The 20,338-nt window shown below is 33.1% G+C and overlaps 2 pseudogenes; both read left to right on the top strand.

The window, feature by feature from the left end:
* The first annotated feature begins 15,000 nt into the window (after positions 1–15,000).
* Positions 15,001–16,159, top strand: LOC149528053 (phenylalanine--tRNA ligase beta subunit, cytoplasmic pseudogene; annotated as a pseudogene).
* Positions 16,160–16,671: 512 nt separating this feature from the next.
* LOC149528052 (sphingosine-1-phosphate lyase pseudogene) lies at positions 16,672–18,004 on the top strand (annotated as a pseudogene).
* Positions 18,005–20,338: the final 2,334 nt, after the last annotated feature.

Genomic DNA, 20,338 nt, shown 5'->3' with positions numbered 1-20,338 from the left:
GACGAACCTATGTTTTCCCAAGTTGAATTTTGACCAACTCAATGTTAGAAAAAAAGAAAATGTTTCATTAATTTGTGGGTAAAATAGAAAAATTTTCATTCATTTGTGGGTATGAGCACATGCAGCAACAAAATTGGGATTCATTTGTGCTAGGTGGGCTTTTCTCATTTTGGCAGCTTTGTGCCAACATAGCTGAATCTGCATCCCACACCCCTAACTATCAAACTCAATTTGTAACTTGCCACTCCCTCTACATTCACGCATTGAAAATTGTAGAATAAGAGTTCCATTGAAATTTGCAAGAGAATCTCCAAAGAGAAACCTCTAATTTGAAAAATAAGCTATCTAAAGGTATGCTTATTTTGATTATTTCTAAAAAAAATTCCAAAATATTGTTATGAGGATTGATTGATCCTTATAATTCAGATATTTGGTATAGTTGTTCCTCAAACTCTAACATTAAGCTCCATTGCAATGCATTATGATCTGTTATCACAATGTGATCTTAGATCGATTGATATGTATCCTCATTTTATTCTTTTCTTTTTTACATAGATGTATGTATTTGAAAGACGTAATACAAGATTAGGGAGTTGGATCATTTGAATAATTCTTTCCCCCTTTAAATTGACAGATTACTCTTATGAGTCATTTCAAGAGGACACTTAATTGCTTATGATCATCTAAGGTCTGAAATCGAGTCATCTAGATTATGTTTTCTAACTAAATCCTAGACTACATATTGTTATTAAATTGTCATAATGTCATGCATCTAGGTCTGAACCTTAGTGATTTTGATGATTAGTGTGTCAAATTACAATTTACCATTAAACTAAACCATAGCCTGTGGGATCACGTTAATGGACAAGGAAATTGTTTCAATTGTAGTTTGATGCATATTATTAGTTGGAGAATATAGTGTAATAGAGCAGCATGGATGCTGGTTATGTTTCTATGTTTTGAAAATAAGAAGAAAGTAGAAATAGTTCTTTATTCTACGTAAGTCAGGAATGCTCTTTTCAAAATAGTCAAAGTTTTCTTTTTCATTCTTTTTGGGCTAGTAAGGTATAGTCCTTAAATACCTCCTTCCTAAATTAGAATGCTTTTAGCATGAAGGATTTTTAGATTAGCACCATCTAGATTATAAATTATTTCAATTGCACCTTGCTACTTACTATTAGCTAGAAGACACTTTTTAAAGTACAACTATCTATGTTGTGCAATTAGTTTTCCACTATGGTTTTAGATGGATTGTACATCTTATCAAATCAATATTTGGGATACATATTTGAATATATCCCAAAGATCATCCAAGGACCCAAAGGAAGTCATCCAAATTTTTGCCCCCTTTGATTGATGAATTCCTCTAATTTATTACTCAGTGATAGTGGTGAACTGCATATTGAATGTAAATTGTCAAATAGAGCATGCGGCAATTAGATTGTGAGTGTGATTATGTAAGTCATTGCTACCAAAAAACTATAGTCCATTGGATTTGTGTCATCTAAAGATCAGGTAATTGTACTTCTCTGGAGATTCTCTTGTAGATTGCACACAAATCATTTGAGATGCCATCAAAATAAATTATTACCCCTACTTGGATGATGCAATAAAAACTAGAGAATATTTCTCTAAAACATTTAATGGCTTCCAACCACCTCCATTATCCACAACTATTAGCTCATTCTTTTGGCATTGACACTGGTAGTTTAGGCTAAGCAATATCCCTTATGGTATGTTCAACATCATTTTATTCAATGGAGAATCTTTGTTCATTTTCGTTTGTAGGTTTTCATTGTCTCTTCAATTAGAAGAAAAATTATTTAGATTAATTTGATCATTTCTTTGATTCATCTCTTACTATTAATTTTGTGGGGGTTTCAAATAAATAGATCTATGTCTAATGTGAATCATAGATTTAGCCAAAGTGTTTAATTTAAATTATGGATTTTATTGTACCAGTTTCCTCTCTATTTCAGTCATGGGATACTTGCAAGATGTTGGTTGTAATATTCCATTTTATGGTAATATCAAGAGATTTATTTGTAATATTCCATTTTATGGTAATATCTTTCAATGGTGTCTCTTGAGACTAACACATATTGGTGTTCTCTATTTGGCTTGAGGGGATTTAATATTTGTTTCAATTAAGAGCACGTGTCATTAGCTCAAAAATATATACCCAAATCTAACATGAATCACATTCCAACTATTTTGCATCAGCATATGTTTTAGTTGAAAGTTCTTTTCAGATATCAACATAGAATTTGGTATCTATTTCAAAAGAAAATATATGTGTGGTAGAAAAGTTGCATAAAAAGATGTATGGAGAGGGGAATGCGTAGAACCAATTAGGGTCATTAAGAACGAATGCTAATTATGAAATGATGAGTTGGTAATGAATTATTTTTAAATGTGTGAAGCTTAAGCACTATAAAAAAAATCTCAAATGGTGTCCAATTATGGCTGTTATACTTAACTGTTGGTGTAAATAAGTATTTATTTATTACACTTTACTTAAGTTTACTTAGGTCAATGCATTATTTTATTATTTCTTAGGTGAGAGGATAAGCCTACATAGGTGTAACAGGAAAAATTATGTTGTAGATGCCATGTGCTAAATTAGGAGTGTGAATAATTGTGTTGTCTACATGACAATGCAGTTAATTATGCAAACTCTAATGTTGTAGACACCATGTGTTGAATTTTTTTTTTGTTGGCTAGAATTTCCTAAAATTTTCAATGGTACATATCTTTTCTAGTTTTGGTGCATGGATTTTTCAAGAATTGCATCTTTTGGTGACTTTACCTGTCCAATCTTGCATTTTGTAACTTTAGATGTTATGGACAAGCTCATTTGGACCCGAAATTAGGTTCCATTTTTTTGGAAGTGCATTATGTTTTGTCTACTTTCCAGATCTATAATCAAATTATAAGGTTGTGTGGGTAAAACTATCACTTTTAGAATTAAGTCCTTTTCTGCATTATAATGCTTTGATATAACTTTAGAATTGTTGTATATTTGAGATACATTGTAATGTTCCATTTTTAAAACTCCATAATGATGTTGTAAATAGAAAAATTAGAAGTCCACTAAGGCCAAAATTGGCACGTGGCTATTGTAAATGCACTAATTATAAAGTGCCAAAAGCATCTTTATTTGGGGGGGGGGAGTTTCTTGATTGAGCAAAAAGGGAGGGTATTTCTTGGTGGTGTGTTCCTCTTTTCCTACTATTATCTTTCATTTCTTAAATCATGGGAAATTTTAAATTTCAAAAATTAACACCACATAAGTATGCTACATGGTCTATTAAAATGTGGTGTCAATTAATGCATAATCAAGTTTCTCAGTATGTAGATGGTACCCTTCCTAAACCAATAGGTGATCAAGTATCTAAAAGTGATATTAATGCTTGGGAATCTATGGATAGAAATTCCCTAGGTGATATTATGTTGGGGGTTGAAGATAAAATCCTCTATCAAATTGAGAAGTACAAGACATCCAAGGATGCTTGGGATGCCCTCAAAAACCTATATGGTAAAGTTTCTGAGGAGGATGTTTACAAATTTGAAGATGAGCTTGTCTCCCTAGATCTAAGACATTTGATTCTATATAGGATTTTATTATAGAGGTGAATGAATTAAGAATGAAGCTTGACGATAGTGGTAGTCCTACTAAAGATGATAGGTTAATCTATCTCATTCATAATAAGCTACCATATGAGTACTCCACATTTTTTTCTTCTTACAACACCACAAAGACTACATTAGAGGCTGCCTATTAGAAAGTCAATTTTGAATGTTATGCTCAAATATTGGATGATGAAGAAAATAAGTTGCAATCAATGGGGATTCTCCAATCATCCAAGTCTAAGGCATTGGTGGCCAATAATGAGGGTTCTCAAAATTCAACTGTTTAAACTTCAAATAAAGGAAAGGACAAGAAGAAGAAGTGGAAAAATAATACACAAGAGGCTATAGAAAATACAACACCACAATCAAATCAACAAGGCAACTCTTCCTCAAATTCAAACAAGGGGGACACTAATAAGGAGAAGAAAAGGTGTGCCTATTTCAAGATGTTGGGTCATGTTGAACATGAGTGTTATCATAAAAATATTGATGAGTTAACGAACATCATAAAGAAACACAATGTTCCATTTCCTAATGCCTATAAGGAGAAAGGATCTTCATCTTTAGATTCAAAGGGAAAAGGGAAAGCATTTATGAGAAACTCAAGTTCTTCAGTGGAATGGATTCTTGACTTAGGTGCCTCATAACATATGGGTTCTTCAAAAGGAGACTTTTCTTCATTGAAGCAATCTAAGGTATCACACATCTTTGTATGAGATAATACAAAAATGGAAGTTGAAGGGAAAGGACATGTGGAGATGAAAAATGGGGAATTCAAAGATGTTCTCTATGTTCCTAACCTTAGCTCTAATCTCCTCTCAATTTACCGAATCACTCACTATGGAGATAGCAATAAAGTTGAGTTCCTTCTAGATTTAGTAATGGTGCACACTCTCAAAGATGATTCATTGGTTGCAATGGGGAAAGTTAATCATGACAAAAGGTTGTATTCTTTCTCCCACTTTGTGCCTAAGTCTCCTTCACATGTCTTGTTAACTCAATCCAATTCACAAACCAAATTATGGCATGAGTGGTATGGACATCTTGCCTTCCACTATCTCCACCAAATTTTCTCACAAATTATGTTCAAAGGTCTACCTACAATCAACTTTTCTAAGGGTGAATGTTCAACATGTTCAATGGATATGCATCTAGAGGAGAAATTTGATAAAGGAAAGTCTTTGAGATCACCAGTTGTTCTTCAATTGGTTCACATGGTACTAGCAGGTTCTTTTGTAGTGACATTAGTTAGCCAAGGTCACTATATCCTCTCTTTCATTGATGACTTTTCGAGCTACACATGGGTCTACTTTTTTCATCACAAGAATGAACTGTTGGATAAGTTTCTAACCTTCAAGAGTCATGTTGAACTAAAATCATGGAAAGCCATCAAATTTCTTCGAATGGACAATAAAAATAGATATGTGAACACAAGACTTGAAGAATTAAAAACTTGAGGGTATTGATCTTCATAATCCACCAGTATTCAGTCCGCACAAGATAGATGTTGCAACACTGAGGTTATGAACTCTTAAGTCTATGAAAAGTTGCATAATACAAGCCAAGTCTCTAGATCCTACATTTGAAGTCAAATATATAAGTAGTGCCAATTAAATACTTAATAGGTCTCCTTGTAATTCATTAGATGGAAAGACTCCTTTTCAGGCATGCTATAGCAGAAAACTAGTTGTGAAACACTTCAGAGTCTTTGGTTGTCTAGCATGGGCAAACATATCTTCTAGGGGACATAAGGCACTACCACCTAGGCCTTGTACTTTCATCAAATATGAAGATGGTGTTAAGCCATATAAACTTATGGATCCTGAGACACATGAGATTTTCATCAAGAGGAATGTTCACTTTGAGGAAAGTTCCCCCAACTTACCCTCTAATCCTATCTGCACTCCATACATTGAGGAAACTAATAGTGCCACTAGCAATAGTGGTTAAATAGATTCAAATATGTGGGATCCTATTGACATATAGAGGGAGAGGTCACATCATTAGCACATTCTACATGCATATATAGCCACAATGATAGGTCCAGCATAGTAGGGTACACCTTGTCTTCCAACTCTAGCATCACTGGATGACTTCTTGATAGATATTTTTGGTTTTTTTGTGGAGTCACACATAGAAAATTTGGGAGACATCATTGATGATATACATCTTCTCTTTGATGAAGAAGATCCTTCTTCAGTTGTTGTGAGGGCTCACTCTGACCCTCTTGTCCATTTTCTACATGATCAGTCTTTACAAGTTGATATGATTGTGGATCCTTATGTACAATAGTTGTAGGAGGTCTCTTTATCATTTAAGGAGATAGGTGGTTCTTTGGGACAAGTTCTACATCCATCCTTGCCAGATATGCACTCATTCTTTTCAATAGCATTGGAAGGGGCGACAGTCAATATTGACACAACGATAATTGAGCAAGTTTTAGAGGCATCATTGATCATCAGGATTCTTTCTACATATAGGGGAAGCATCTCATATGTACCTATGATATTTTTTCTTCCAAAGGGGAGGAACATTATTCAATAGTCATGGATCAACTTCTACATTGCAGCAGCTATCATTGATTAGCACTCTACATTAGTGGGGGGGACTACCTTGTCTCCTTTCTTCTTCTATCTCTTAAGGGGGGACCTTTTCCTCCTTTGGGATTGTGTTCTTCTCATATTTCTCTATTATATATACTTGATGTATGTCGTAATGGGGGTTTCTTGATTACTCCATCCATCCATGCATCTTGATTTTTTATCTCTCTTTGTGGGGGAGGGTTTTTCCCATGAGGTTTTCCCTCTTTCTTTTCTTTATGAGAGATTGCATTGCATTTTGTTCATGGGTACCTAACATGGCCTAGTAGCCAGGACCCATCTTGCATTTCATCCTAGCTTTTGTAATCTTAAGAGCATTCCCCTAAGTTGCACTTAAGGGAGGGTGTTGGTGTAAATAAGTATTTACTTATTACACTTTACTTAGTTTACTTAGATCAATGCATTATTTTATTATTTCTTACGTGAGACACGTAGGAGTTTGCATACTCTTATGAGTTGTCATGATTGACAACACTAGAGTAAGCAACTCTAATTTAGCACATGGCATCTACAACATTGGAGTTTGCATAATTAACTGAGTTGTCATGTGGACAACATAGTTATTCACACTCCTAATTTAGCACATGGTGTCTACAACATAATTTTGCATGCTACACGTTTGTAGGCTTATCCTCTTATCATCGCACTTATTCCTATGCTTAATGGAGGATAACCCACACCTAGTGGATATGTACCAGGTTGTATGACTTATCATGTTGGTGATTTCTAGGCATTCTAGAAGCATTCCAAAGGCCTTTATATACAGGCACTCCTAGTTTACTTTCATATTGAATTGAATATCATATCATTATTTTGATCATACTCTTTTGGACTATTGTTGTGCTTGTGCTTGAGTTCCTTGGTCTTGGGTGATTTTTCCCTAAGGAAAATTCTTACATGTTATCAGAGCTATACTAAATTATTACATTAACGTATAACAGATTCCAAAATGAATTGAAATTACCTTACCTAAAAAGAAAAGAAAGTTATAACCATATGAAATTTGGAAGAGTCAACCCTAATGTCAATAAATGTATATGCAAAAATACAAGACAATTAAGGTGGTAACAGTGGATAAGACAAAAAGAAAAACAAAGCCAACATATAGTCTTGAAGAGATCATTCTCAAAACCAAAACATGAACACAATAGAAGGTAAAGTATATTGTCGATGACATGGAGGAAGTAGAGAACAAATTTATTACCAACATAGGGGTGATGATCAAAAAGCATGGAAATGTCTAGTGGAAACTAAAGGCTAATAATAAGCAATATGAAGAGCAAACTAGAGCGATTTGCAAGTTAATGAAAAATAACTGTAGAGGTGAAAAAGTAGATGAGTATGAAAACAAGGTAGTGAAAAAAAGGTGATAAAGAAACTTGGAATTGTTGGAAGAATTTTCTAAAAAGAATATGCCATGTAATTAAGATTAAAACAAATAATTGGTATTATTAAACTCAAAGAGTTTGATGTAGGATGATTTTGGAAAGTGAAGATAATAGCTATTTTGAAAAAGAACTTAGGTAAATAGTTTGAGAACTCATATTTTGAACTTGCAAATATCATGATTTAAAGTTGGGAGTTCTATTTGCAAAGAGCATTTTTCTTTTAAGTGCAACTTTTAGATCAATGTTATGAAGCTCAAATTGTATAAGTACAGTAAACAGGAGAATGAGCTTAGACAACGTATGTTTCTTAATGAGCTATTTTTTATTGAGAAACTATTGTCTCTGTGTAATTGAGTTAGATAATGTTTCTTAACTAATAAAAAGAATATTTTTCCACAGCAAGTCAAATTATGATATTGCTATTAGGAATCAAGTGTGTAGTTTTCGAGTCAAACACATTTATCCATGTTTCATCAAGAACCCATCTCTCATGAGAATGAATGGAACAATTAGCACTAGAATTTCATCTAGGTGATGCTCACAAAGGTCTAGGACTTCCCAGGAGGTCACCCATTCCAATACCACTCCAACTCAAGCATGCTTGAACACAGAGGTTCAAGCAATGTATGCTTAACCTTGGAGGAAAATTTATGGTTATGTGTGCTTGAGTTGGAGTAGCACTAGGATAGGTGACCCTACTGGAAGTTCCAATGCTTCAACTCTGTGAGCATCACCTAGATGCAATTAGTGTTAAAAAATTCATTCATTCTCATAAGAGATGGGTTCTTGTGAACCACTACTCAAGAATCATGTGTGTGAGTTTGACTCAAAAACTAAAGAGTTAAATCATGATAGCAATATCACAATTTGTTTTAAATTACATAATGGATTGTGCTCTTTAATTCATGGTCATTGTATATTTCTGCATCAAACACTGCGCTCATAGAAAAACTCATGGTCAAATGATGCATCCATTTTTTAGTACTACAAATTCTATAATTTTCAGGAAACTCATTTTAATCCTAAGACACTATTTAGAAGTTGGTCGAGTATTGAATTCTTTTTATAAACCAAAACTCCTCAATGGACTCTTTCAAATAGACTTGGAAAAATAGCTTGCATCGATTAATCAACTCTACAAACATGTATAACACCAAATTTATGAGCCTCAATTGTGATATTCCCTATTTTTTTAACAAAAAAAACATACCACATACACTAGAGCTCTGAGGTTCAACAATAATCTTGAGTATTGTCATTATAGTGAAACCAAATTAAGGTTAATTTAATCAACATGAGAACAATTGAATCAAATTTCATACCTTCACTCATATGCTTGAATAGGCTTAAGAAACAATAAAAATAAAAAATGCTAAAAACTGTAGCAATGTCTAACAAGTATTCTTTGATGATCCATTGGGTTCTGATCTAGTTGTCAAAATGTGTAGGGATTTTGTTGAAAAAAGGTTTGAGTGCTCAAATCATTTTGAGCCCTACTGAAATTCATTCATTTGAGATCAAAAAACCAAAATAACATAATGCTAAGAGTGTGTTATCAATTTTCCCATCAAGCTAATAGTAAGGCACTGATATTAAGTACATAATTAACTTTGGTATAGGCTTGCAAAATTTACTGCCATCCATTATTCAACACAAAAAATAAATATAACCCAAAATTCTTAACCTTAATGTTGGCATTTTCTATTCAATAGAAAAAACATGCCAAAACACTAGAGCTCTAAGAAACTCTTGTCATAATCTTGACCTCTGATTCAACTTGTTTTGTTTATATCAACAATAATTTATAAACATAAAAAATCACAACTTCAAAATTTTCTTAAATTTATTTTTTACTCCAACATCATATCTTCACTAATATGCTACGGGTGATACTGTGTCCCACATTTACTAAATTGGCTTCGCTAAAATAACAAATAATAAACACCATGACTAGAGTAAGTCTTAAAATACTTCATTACTTTAATTATTCATTAGGTTCCATTCTAGTGGAAATAACATAATTTTATTTTACAACAGCAAAGACTAAGGTTCAAATTCAAGTTAAGAGCCTTTCATGTCGATATGGCTTGTAGATGTACCTCGGGGATTGATTTTCAACCCATACTCAACAGATTGGTTTTCTTCCAACTCAACTTGTAAAAGACGTGGGCAGGAAATCAACACTCAATCATTTCTTATTGTCACTACATTGAATGATTTAATTTTTTGGTTTTGCATTGGTAAGGCAATACAATCAAATCCATCAACTGGCAAGGCTTGGAAAAGAAGTGGGCAGGCAAGAGTAGCATTAGGAGAAAACAAAGAGGTAATAATCTATATTTTTAATATTTTTGAACCAACTTGTCTCTTAGCTATAGTATAGCAATGTCATTGCTCAATTTACTTTTTAAAACTGAATATGAAATCTTTGGGTCTTTTATGGAGAGGTTGGAGATGGAGTAATATGATGCTCTCCTAGTGCCATGTGACTAAAACTAAAAGCCTATACAATAAGTATCAACACAAGTATCCCATCTTCTTGAATTGAACAATGATTTAGGTACTCAAGATTGAGGATTGATGGTTGGTTAGGTGTGAATGTTTTGAGATGAATTTAATTTAAAATTGAGTAAAAAAGGGCTCACTGATGTGATGTCTATTACAATAAGAAATAATTGATGTTTCTCCATGCTTCTTGTAGAGCAAACAAATTACTCACTTCTTTTGGATAGCAATGGGATGACAAATTTATAACTAGTGGAGATTCTATTTCTCACTTTTGTTTGGCGAGAATCCTCAAGTGGGAGACATTTTATAAGTAATCAGTTTTGATCATGAGCTACATTGTAAAATTTGTGAGCAGCTTCCTATTTTTTTGGTTGAAACAAGATAAGTTATTTATATTCATATTGCTTAAGTATTCACTAGATAACTCACATATCTACCTACAACCTCAGGCATCTCATTAACATAGACCAAAATGAGCTTCCACATATCAAAAATAGGGATGGATATGTCATATATATTACTCAAAATTCATATATACAAAACAAGTTCATGTCTAGACAAAACCTTCTGTGGCCATTTTTTGATTTATGAAAATAATATTTGAAGAGCTTAACTGTGAAAGGAAAAAAAAATTGATGACAACAAAGCTGACATCTTCACTATGACTAAAACAATAAAAAATTTTTTAAGAAGATAAAGATGGACCTTAGCTCCAATTAGTTGGTACAAAAAAATCTTCTCTTTACTTTTTTTCTTCGTGAAAATGCACGTTTTCCAGGCTTTCCCATCAGTACACAAGGTTTGTCCTCTAGGTAGTAAATTTGTCCAATTATGTCTTAGTTGTACCTGGAACAAACCTGCAATACTAGGTATATATTCTAGGATACCCAGTAGGGGCCAAAAACTGGCAAAGGCTGTAACATAGGCCATTGTAAATTCTAAGTATCATTGAACATTATTCCAATTGCTTTCTCCTAGGTGAGTGTGTTCTTGTTTGTCTTAAATTATGTTTTTCCATGAGACTTAATTCATTCATGATCCTATTTTTAGCTTCCCACTCTAATAATTTTCTCCTTAATATACCAATATACATGCTTTATTAACCTTTCTACAATTATTTAATACCTATTCATTGAAATTTTCTATTTTGTTTTTTCCCTTAGTCTTTTCAATGGAAGTGATTTGAAAAACATTGTTGCTCTTAATAAACATGCTCTTGGTCCTAGACACTTTGCTATTCTATTTGGAGGTTGACCAAAGCTACGGGAACTTTAAAGTTCAAACCCTACTTTCTAACAAAGTCACAACTCTGAGTTAAGATTACTAGAGCTTTCAACTAGATTGCCACTTTATTTGACAATGGGAAAATATTAATTGAACCTCAGGTGTGAAAAGGAAAGCGATTGTTACAAACTTAACTTATAAATAGCCAAAAAGAAGAGTAAATATGATTCATTTCCATTGGCTTCTTTCTTGCATTGAATGATGTCCAGATTATGGACTAGATAGAATCTTAGAGATTTGGAGATTCAATTTCATCAATGTGGCCTCCAATGAAAAGAGGAGGGGATTATCAGTAGATTGGAGGAGAAACACAAGTTTGACATCTTAATTCCAAACTTATGAATGAAAATAGGGCATAGGCCATGTAATACCTTTTATGATAGAAACTAAATTTGTGGGATTGGGAAGGCTTCCCTCTCAACTAATGGGATAGGCCCTTCATTCCTTTCTTGCTACTATGTTCCATCCACATGCCCTGGATCTCTACAAAAAGGGTCACTAGGAATCTCACCCTTTATATACTACACAAAAACCAAAAAAGAAAATGAAGGGAAGGGGAAAGCATTGGACTTAATGGCACAACTTTTTGCTAACTTAGTGAAATGAGAACAATACTACAATATTGGCACCATGGACCTAAAAGTTTGAACTAATGATCTTAGATACTTGATCATTGTTCTGTTACAAAAATTGCTTTTAAGGATGAAGCTTTCCTCATAGAACATATACAAAACATAAACGTGATAAATCTAATATTATTGTTTTGTCAGAGTATCTTCTAAATCTATGATACTATGCAAGTATAGTTGACTTATGTCCTCACTCCTCACATTTATGTGTCTGGTTGCAGGATCTAAAAGAGTAGTGTGATGCAAAAAGGTAGATAGTAGTTTATTTATTCTTTATCCCCCCCACCCTTTTATGTTAAGTGGTACTATTAGAGAAATATATTTTTATGAGTATATTATCAATTTCAGACAAGCATACGAGCATATGTGAGTAGAGAGAACAAAGGGAAAATCTAAGACTAGTAAAGGGGAAATGTTTACCTCTGAACAACTTCAATTTTTAATAGTCAATACTATAGGAAGCATACATTAGTTTTTTAAAAAATTTAAGTTTTGTGAAGAAGGAACCATTCCTTCCAATCTTAGGCCTCAAATATTCATGCAACGATACCCAAATTGAGTTAATAGTAGAGCTTACAAATATTTTAATAGTTAAATGCAACTTAAGGGATTTTAAATATAGGATAATAATTTCACTTTTGAATCTCCAAAAATATAAATATAAAATTGGTATGAATTGTTCATTTTATGTGTAAGTAGAGCACTGCACAACTAATCTGAATCAAAATCTTGAAGACTATTGATACAGCTGAAGCTTTATATGTTTTTAGTTTTATCATCTTGAATATGAAAATTGGTTGATGCATAGCATACACTTTCTTTCTCTTGAAATCATTTGAAATGAGGATTTTCTGGGCCATCACCAAAGCCTGATAGTATGGTTAAATGTGTGACCAAAGTCTGACAGTATGGTCAAATTTGCATCCAGACCGATGGATAGACAACCCATTGATCATTTTCCTATTTTCTTGTCTATATATGGCAATTAACCATAAACATTAACTTTAAAAGAATAATCTATAATCCATAGACAAATCTAGATCTCCCAAGAGTCGGGTAGATTAACAATGCTAGACAACATTCTCCAAGGTGTTCTTTCAGCTTTGTGAGGAAATTTGGTTGAAGATTTTCAAATATTGGGATTTTTTAATGCTTGAGATTGTGTCCAGATCCTAGACTTTCAAAGCCCACCAGTTCTATGAAATTCAATCATATAGTTTTGAGTTAGAATATAGAGTCTGATATTGAGTTTGATTTAAATATGGCTTGGATAAAATAGATTTTATTTTTCATGAATGGTTTATGGACATTAAAAATCTTGAGCAATTATTTAAACAATTTAACTCCAAATCTAGGTACCAGGGAGAAGAAGCAAGAATTTAAGCTTGGGTAAATCTCCAGAGTGCTAAAGTTGAATTTGAAGGTAAAATTGTGCATTCTTTTTCCAATTCATTTATGTCCCTCAAATTTTGAGCATTAGTTTTTCATGGTTACCATAGTTTTAGGCATATGTGCCCAATTCCACGAAGATAACAATGACTATCTATGCCCATGTACATTGACGTTAGAGTAGGTGGAATAAGGAATAAAAGAATCATACTATCTTATATTCTTTTCTCAATATAGAAATTCACATTAACATCCATTTTTCACTTACAAGAGGAATGAATGGAGATCAGCAACAAAACCACAACATGCAGAGCAACTCCCAAAGACTGTAGAGCGTATAGAGAATGAAGAGGGAAGGGACCTATTCCTTGTATACTCTTCCCACCTACAATGGCTACTTCTCATCTTGTAGATCTTATGTTATGCTTTAGTATGCAGAGTGTAACAATAATGTTAATGTTGACTAGACTTATTGTAGATTTGAATATGTATCTCTTTTCAATTTTTTTGAATAATAATATTACTAATTTATTATTTCTCTTGCAAATTATAATCAAAATAAGATCAGTATTATACTTCACAATATTGAAATGAGTATTAAACAATAATGTTGAGTTCTAGTTATTGTATTAACAAAATTGAATATGGATAGAGATCGAAGTCTAGAATGGCTCTGCACTATTATTTTGTGTGATTGCCTTCTACAGTGATTGGAAAAGTTATATTTATGTGTGTGTGTGCACGCACACGTGTGCGCACATTAGGGACTTGCCAATGAATAGACATGTCTCCACTTGGGTGGAGACATGTATGTTCATTGACATGTCTCTCCGCAAATAACAATTGTTTGTTATCTTAACAATACTAATTTAAATTGGCAATAATATATATGAAACTAATGCAGATTATCATCAGTAATGTGTACATATATAATCAGACTCGGGTCTGATATGTTATTTATAACATTTTCTCATATATCGATTAGGTATTGATGCACATAAGAGGCAATAGAAATCAATTTAAAAAGATTGATGATTTAGATTTATACTTGAAAATTATAATTAGATTATGGTGGATGATAAGCAATTATTGTAATCAAAATAATGATTTGGTATTTAATACGTATATATATATGCATCAATATACATAATGTATATTGATGTATACATGCATATAATCTATAAATCATTGCATTAATTTTATCATCCATTGTTTATCTGGGCGAAGCTATTATTTTAATAGATAATTTAAAATTCATTAGGATATTTCAAATATTGCTTAACTTCACAGGTTGCATTTACAGAAATTGTTGTTTTTGCAATTTGGATGTACATAGCCAAGGCGGGTTGCAGCCATGAATGTAGCTGCTCGAGTGGTAGAAGAAATGGGTGTTAGACTAGGCTATGAGGTGGTTTCTTAATCTTTTACGACTGCTATTTGATGTGCTTACTGACAGAATGAGGATGATGTTTTTAAAAAAATGATGGAATGCACAAAATCATCATCCTCATGAATACTCTAAGAGCACATAGTATTTTACTGCACAAGAATCGGCCTTCCAAATGCAAAATGGATATATGGAGAAAAGCAAGTGAATGTTTCTTTATATAGTGGTAGTATATAGTATAAATATTAACTATATCTACAACAGAGAACAGTTCTAGCTGAGAAATGATAAGCTGTCATATTAACTATATCTACAACAGAGAACAATTCTAGCTGAGAAATGATAAGCTGTCATATGCAGACTCTATAGAAGGTCTGACTTCCTGATTGTTAATTTGTGGTAGAAAATTTCCTTTCTACTGAGAAAGCGGTTTTGAGGAAGGAGAAACATTTGAACGAGGAAGCCTCTGAAGATGAGGAGGTTATTTACAAGATAGAAGTTCCTGCAAATCGCCATGATCTACTATGTCTTGAAGGTTTTGCACAAGGACTATGCATATTTATTGGCAAAGAAAGAGTTCCCAACTATAAAGTGACGGATATATAAAGTGCATACTTATTTGCTGAAGATGCATGTCAAACCATAGAGATCATTGATAAGACCATTTATTGTTTGCACTATATTGAGGAATATCACATTTGATGAAGCTAGGTATAACAACTTTATTGATCTTCAAGACAGGCTCCACCAGAATCTTTGTAGGGAGAGAACCTCGGTTGCAATTGGAACACATGACTTGCATATGTTACATGGACCTTTTACATATGAGGCATTGCTACCATCCCATATTAGGTTTATTCCATTGAAACAAGTGAGCGAATTTAGAGCTGATGAGCTCATGGAATACTATAAGTCTGACATGAAATTAAAGAAGTTTTCACATATTATTGAGAGCTCTTCTACATTTCTAGTGATTTATTATAGCAAAAGGACGGTGGTGTCTTTGCCTCCGATAATTAATGGTGTGCATTCTACTATTTCTTTGAAAACAAATAATTTATTCTTTGAATACACAGCAACTGACCCAACAAAAGCAAAAATTGTTATGAATACGATGACGACGATGTTTTCAATATACTGTAAAAAAAGTTTGAGGTGGAGCCAGTTGAGGTGATAACCCCAGACGAGAAATATTTCATTTATCCAGATATCTTTGTTTGGAGCTTGGAGGTTGACATACCATATATTATTCAATCAATTGGCATTCCTCTTAAAGTGAACAAGATGATAAGTTTATTGAACAATATGCGAGCTGTTGTTGATGCTCTTTATAAATGCTAACTTAAAATAGGGACTGGTTATCTTTCGGCCTTTCCTTCAGAGTTCTTTGATCGCGTTGAAGTAATTCAACCTATGTGGGCACCATATTATACCATTCACAAGATCATGGCAGGATTATTGGAGCAATAAAAGTTTATTGGCAGTGACCAAGCATATAAAATGGTCATATAGATGGCCGACTATTTCTACAATCGTTTCCTAAATGTTATATCAACATATACAATTGAAAGAAATTGGCTTTTCCTCAATGAAGAGAGTGGTGGAACGTCTGCTACTGAATTTTGGACTGATCCAAAGCATCTTGGTAGCACAAGAGACACTATCGTTGGCACGAATTGCATGGACATTTGGCACAGAACAACAAGAATGTGAAAGATATTTAAAGTGGTTAAAAAAAGTTGGTTGATACAAATTTGCGTCAGAATTTTGCTTATGGATTATACACATGGATCTTGAATACTTTTTACAATGTGACCGAGGTGGTTGCCCTTCTTATGGGAGGAGGATTTGTTATGAACGGTCATATAACTACAGAGTGGTGGACAAAGTTTCTTTTGTACTCAGAATGGGTAATTCATTCAATTTGGTGGGTTGGAGATCACTGGGCTTCATAATTGCAGTCGATTGGGGCTAGTGAGAAGGTTTTTGAGCTACTGGAACTTCCTCCAAGCAAGCAACTCACATCTCAGGGATTGAGATCGCCAGAACTGGAAGGCCATATTAAGTTCCTTGATGTTTCTTTCAACTACCCTGCAAGGCCTGTGGTTCCTGTCTTACAAAATGTAAATTGCTTCGGGTGAGCTAGTTGCATTGGTTGGCCTTAGTGGTAGTGGCAAGAGTACTCTGGTTAATTTACTTCTCCGCTTGTATGAGCCAACAAGTGGACAAATCTTAGTTGATAGAATTCTTTTGAATGAGCTTGATGTCATGTGGCTTCCGTCAAAGATTGGCGTTGTGAGTCAGGAGCCACGTCTTTTCAGTTTGGACATCTTCCCAAGTATAGCACGCTTTGAGAGGGAGGTAGTAGCAATGACTACAAGCATTCTTGGTAGTAGAGAAAAAACATCTGGAGGGCAAGTTTGTGGGAATATGAGTTCAGGGGGCACAAAAAGTATATTGCTTGCAGTAAAATCTTCACGAGATTATATGAAAGCAAAGAAGGGAATTGTGAAACCAGACATGATAATTCCAGAGTCAGCTCATTCTGCATATGATAAAATTGCTCAATACCTGAACATTAAGTTGTGGCGTTTACCTGTAAATAGAGATTTTCAAGCGGATGTAAAAGTGATCAAGTGCTATATGAACAAGAATACAATCATGATTGTTGGCTCTGCAGCAGGATTTCCTCATGAGTGGTCATTGCTGGAAGTAGGCCTGGTGGTTTGGTTGCTAGTGCCTGGGCAGCCATGATGTCTATTGGTGAGGAAGGATATTTGGAGGCTACGAAGAGAATTATGGAAGTTTCAAAAAGCATTCAACAAGGCTAACATTTAGATATGCAGAATTAAAAAAATTCCAAAATTATTTGTTTTGGGAAGACCAAACATGACTATTATTGCATTTGGACCAGATGAGGTTGATATTTTTTAAGTGAATTATGTTATGTCTTTGCGTGGGTGGCACCTGAATGCCCTGCAAAGACCAAACAACATACACATTTGTCTTACTCTTCAACATACTGTAATAGCGGCAGATTTCTTGAAAGATCTTAAAGAATGTATTGTTGTTCTACAAGAAAATCCGAAGGCATTTGAAGATGGCTTGGCACCAATATATGGAGCTACTGCAAAGATGACAGACAGAGGAATAGTGCAGGATTTGTATATGGACAAAACCTGCTAGTTACTTTCTCAAAAGATTTCAAGAATCTCGACTTTCTTGGTGATATTACTTTCCAAGATGTACATTTCTAATTTTTGTTTTTATTATACATAGACGAATTTGGAGCTTTTCCTCATATTATTTGTTTGGCGATCAAAATTATCGTACATGGGGTAGAAAATTATACTTTCCTATAACTTGAAAAGGGAAGAATATTATTATCACATGAAGATGAACCTTTTAGTTGTCCTTCGTGTTTTAAAGAATTAGTTATATTGGTAACTGAAAAGTCACCGCTAGGCAGAGAAGATGTTAAATAGAGGAGACAGTAATTTTGATGTATTTAGGGGATTTTGTATTCTAATTTTTGTAATTGATTTGGCAAAGGAATTGTGAGCAAATAAAGTCGTAGTATTTTTATTTGTGGTGTTCAATACAAAGAGGTTTTATTCTGAATCAAAGTATTTGGTTATTACTTTTTCTGATTATAATCAATCGGAGCATGGTTATATTCAGTTTTGAACACTTTCTTATATCTTGAATCAAATGGCTAATGGGTTGTAAATCAGAGTATTTTCAACTATTCCTATTGCAAAGATTAAGATGTTTAATCTTCTTGTCATTCCAATTTCATTGCATTTACATTTACATTATTCATTTTTGTATTACTAATGTCGAGAAGACATAGGAATTGTGAGTTCTTGGTATTGGCTAGGTTTAGGAGCTAAAATCTGCCTGAGTTGGTTTTGTCTAGGGCTAGCTTGGTTTTCCCTCTTTCGTTCTCAGGTTAAGAACGTATCCAATTAGTTTAGGAACTAGTAAATTCATTGAATATCGTTTGACAAGGGAGTTGTACCTTTCAATTTAGAGGAAATCTATCAATTTGAAGATAGATTATCCAACTGTTGGTATCTGGTTCTTCTTTTAGATTTGGGCATTTGAGAGTTAAATTAAAAAAGAACCAATCTGTTTACCAACAATACTGAACCATCATGTCTCATATATATATATATATATATATATATATATATATATATATATCCAATTGAGAATGCAAGAGATACCACAATTGAAAACAATAAATGTTACTATCTCTATATTTGAATATCAGAATAATTCAAAATTTCCATATCAAATTTGAACATTATTATTGCATTGTGGTCGTTGATATCTACTAGTCATAGCAATTAGATCATAATTCTAAAATTCAAATAATAGTATGCTACTAAGTTTACTAGTACATTAACAAATTATGTCTCTATAAACTCAACCTTGTCTAATACTTGAGTCATAGATATTATTACTAAGAAGTAGTTGGTAAATTATTTATAGAATTATGTAAGGATGTTGCATCATAGATTCACACTATAGACAAAATTATGTTTTTAGTTCCATGCTTGGGAGTCTAGTCATCAACTAAAATTTTAAACATGGAGTCACATCTGTATCAATCTATCTCATCCATCTTGGGAAGGGAAGAATGATAGAATACTAAAGGATATTTATGTAGAGTTTTTAGTACAACGAGATAGAGATCTTACTATTTTCTAGTTTGCTTCATGAACTTCAAATTTTATTGATTTAAATTTATAAAATTATGTGAGGATGCTAATTATAGATTGACCATGTAGACAAAATTGTCTTTAGATCCATGTTTGGGAGTCTAGTCTTCAAGGAAAAGCTTAGACATGTAGTCACATCTTTAACAATCTATCTGATCCAACTTGGAAAGTGAAGAATGACAAAATACTAAGGATATTTATGCAGAATTTCATAGAACAATAAAAAAGAGATCTTTCTTATAACTATTGTTATCAACCAATGCCAAGTAGAATGCATAGTTCTGGAAACATTTTATTTTACATTTACTCATAGTTAAATGCTACAGGTTGTCTTATAGAGCAAAACAAATGAACATCAATAGTCAACACACGCAATAGGGCAAATGTTATATTTTAATAAAATTTTGTTAGCTCTTTTCTATATAAATATTATGTCTTGTTCATTTTTAGTAAATTTCAAAAGTAGTTGTTCTAGTGCTGAAGTTCTTTTGGGATAAAATGCATAATTTTTATATAGTGGTGTTCAGTTTAGGATACTTTTCTTCTTCAACTTGTGTACTGTATTGTACTATACTTTAAAAATTGATTGTCATGAATATGAAATTCCTTTGTTACATTGATTATATAATATATCACTATTCACAGTTGAAAAAATTTCTATCAACTTTGGCAATATCAAGAGTTCATAATGAGACATGTTACACTTCAATAGTTCTACTTTTGCTTACATTCTTGGATGCTTTCATTTCAAATAATACATGTTCATGCTATATGTTTATGTTCTTCTTTGTTC

Source organism: Cupressus sempervirens, chromosome 11 (assembly GCF_028749045.1).
Source record: "Cupressus sempervirens isolate cs-2001-9-10 chromosome 11, ASM2874904v1, whole genome shotgun sequence".
Classification (NCBI taxonomy): Eukaryota; Viridiplantae; Streptophyta; class Pinopsida; order Cupressales; family Cupressaceae; genus Cupressus; species Cupressus sempervirens.
The sequence above is the reverse complement of the archived record's forward strand: the minus strand, read 5'-3'. Positions and strand labels throughout refer to the sequence as shown.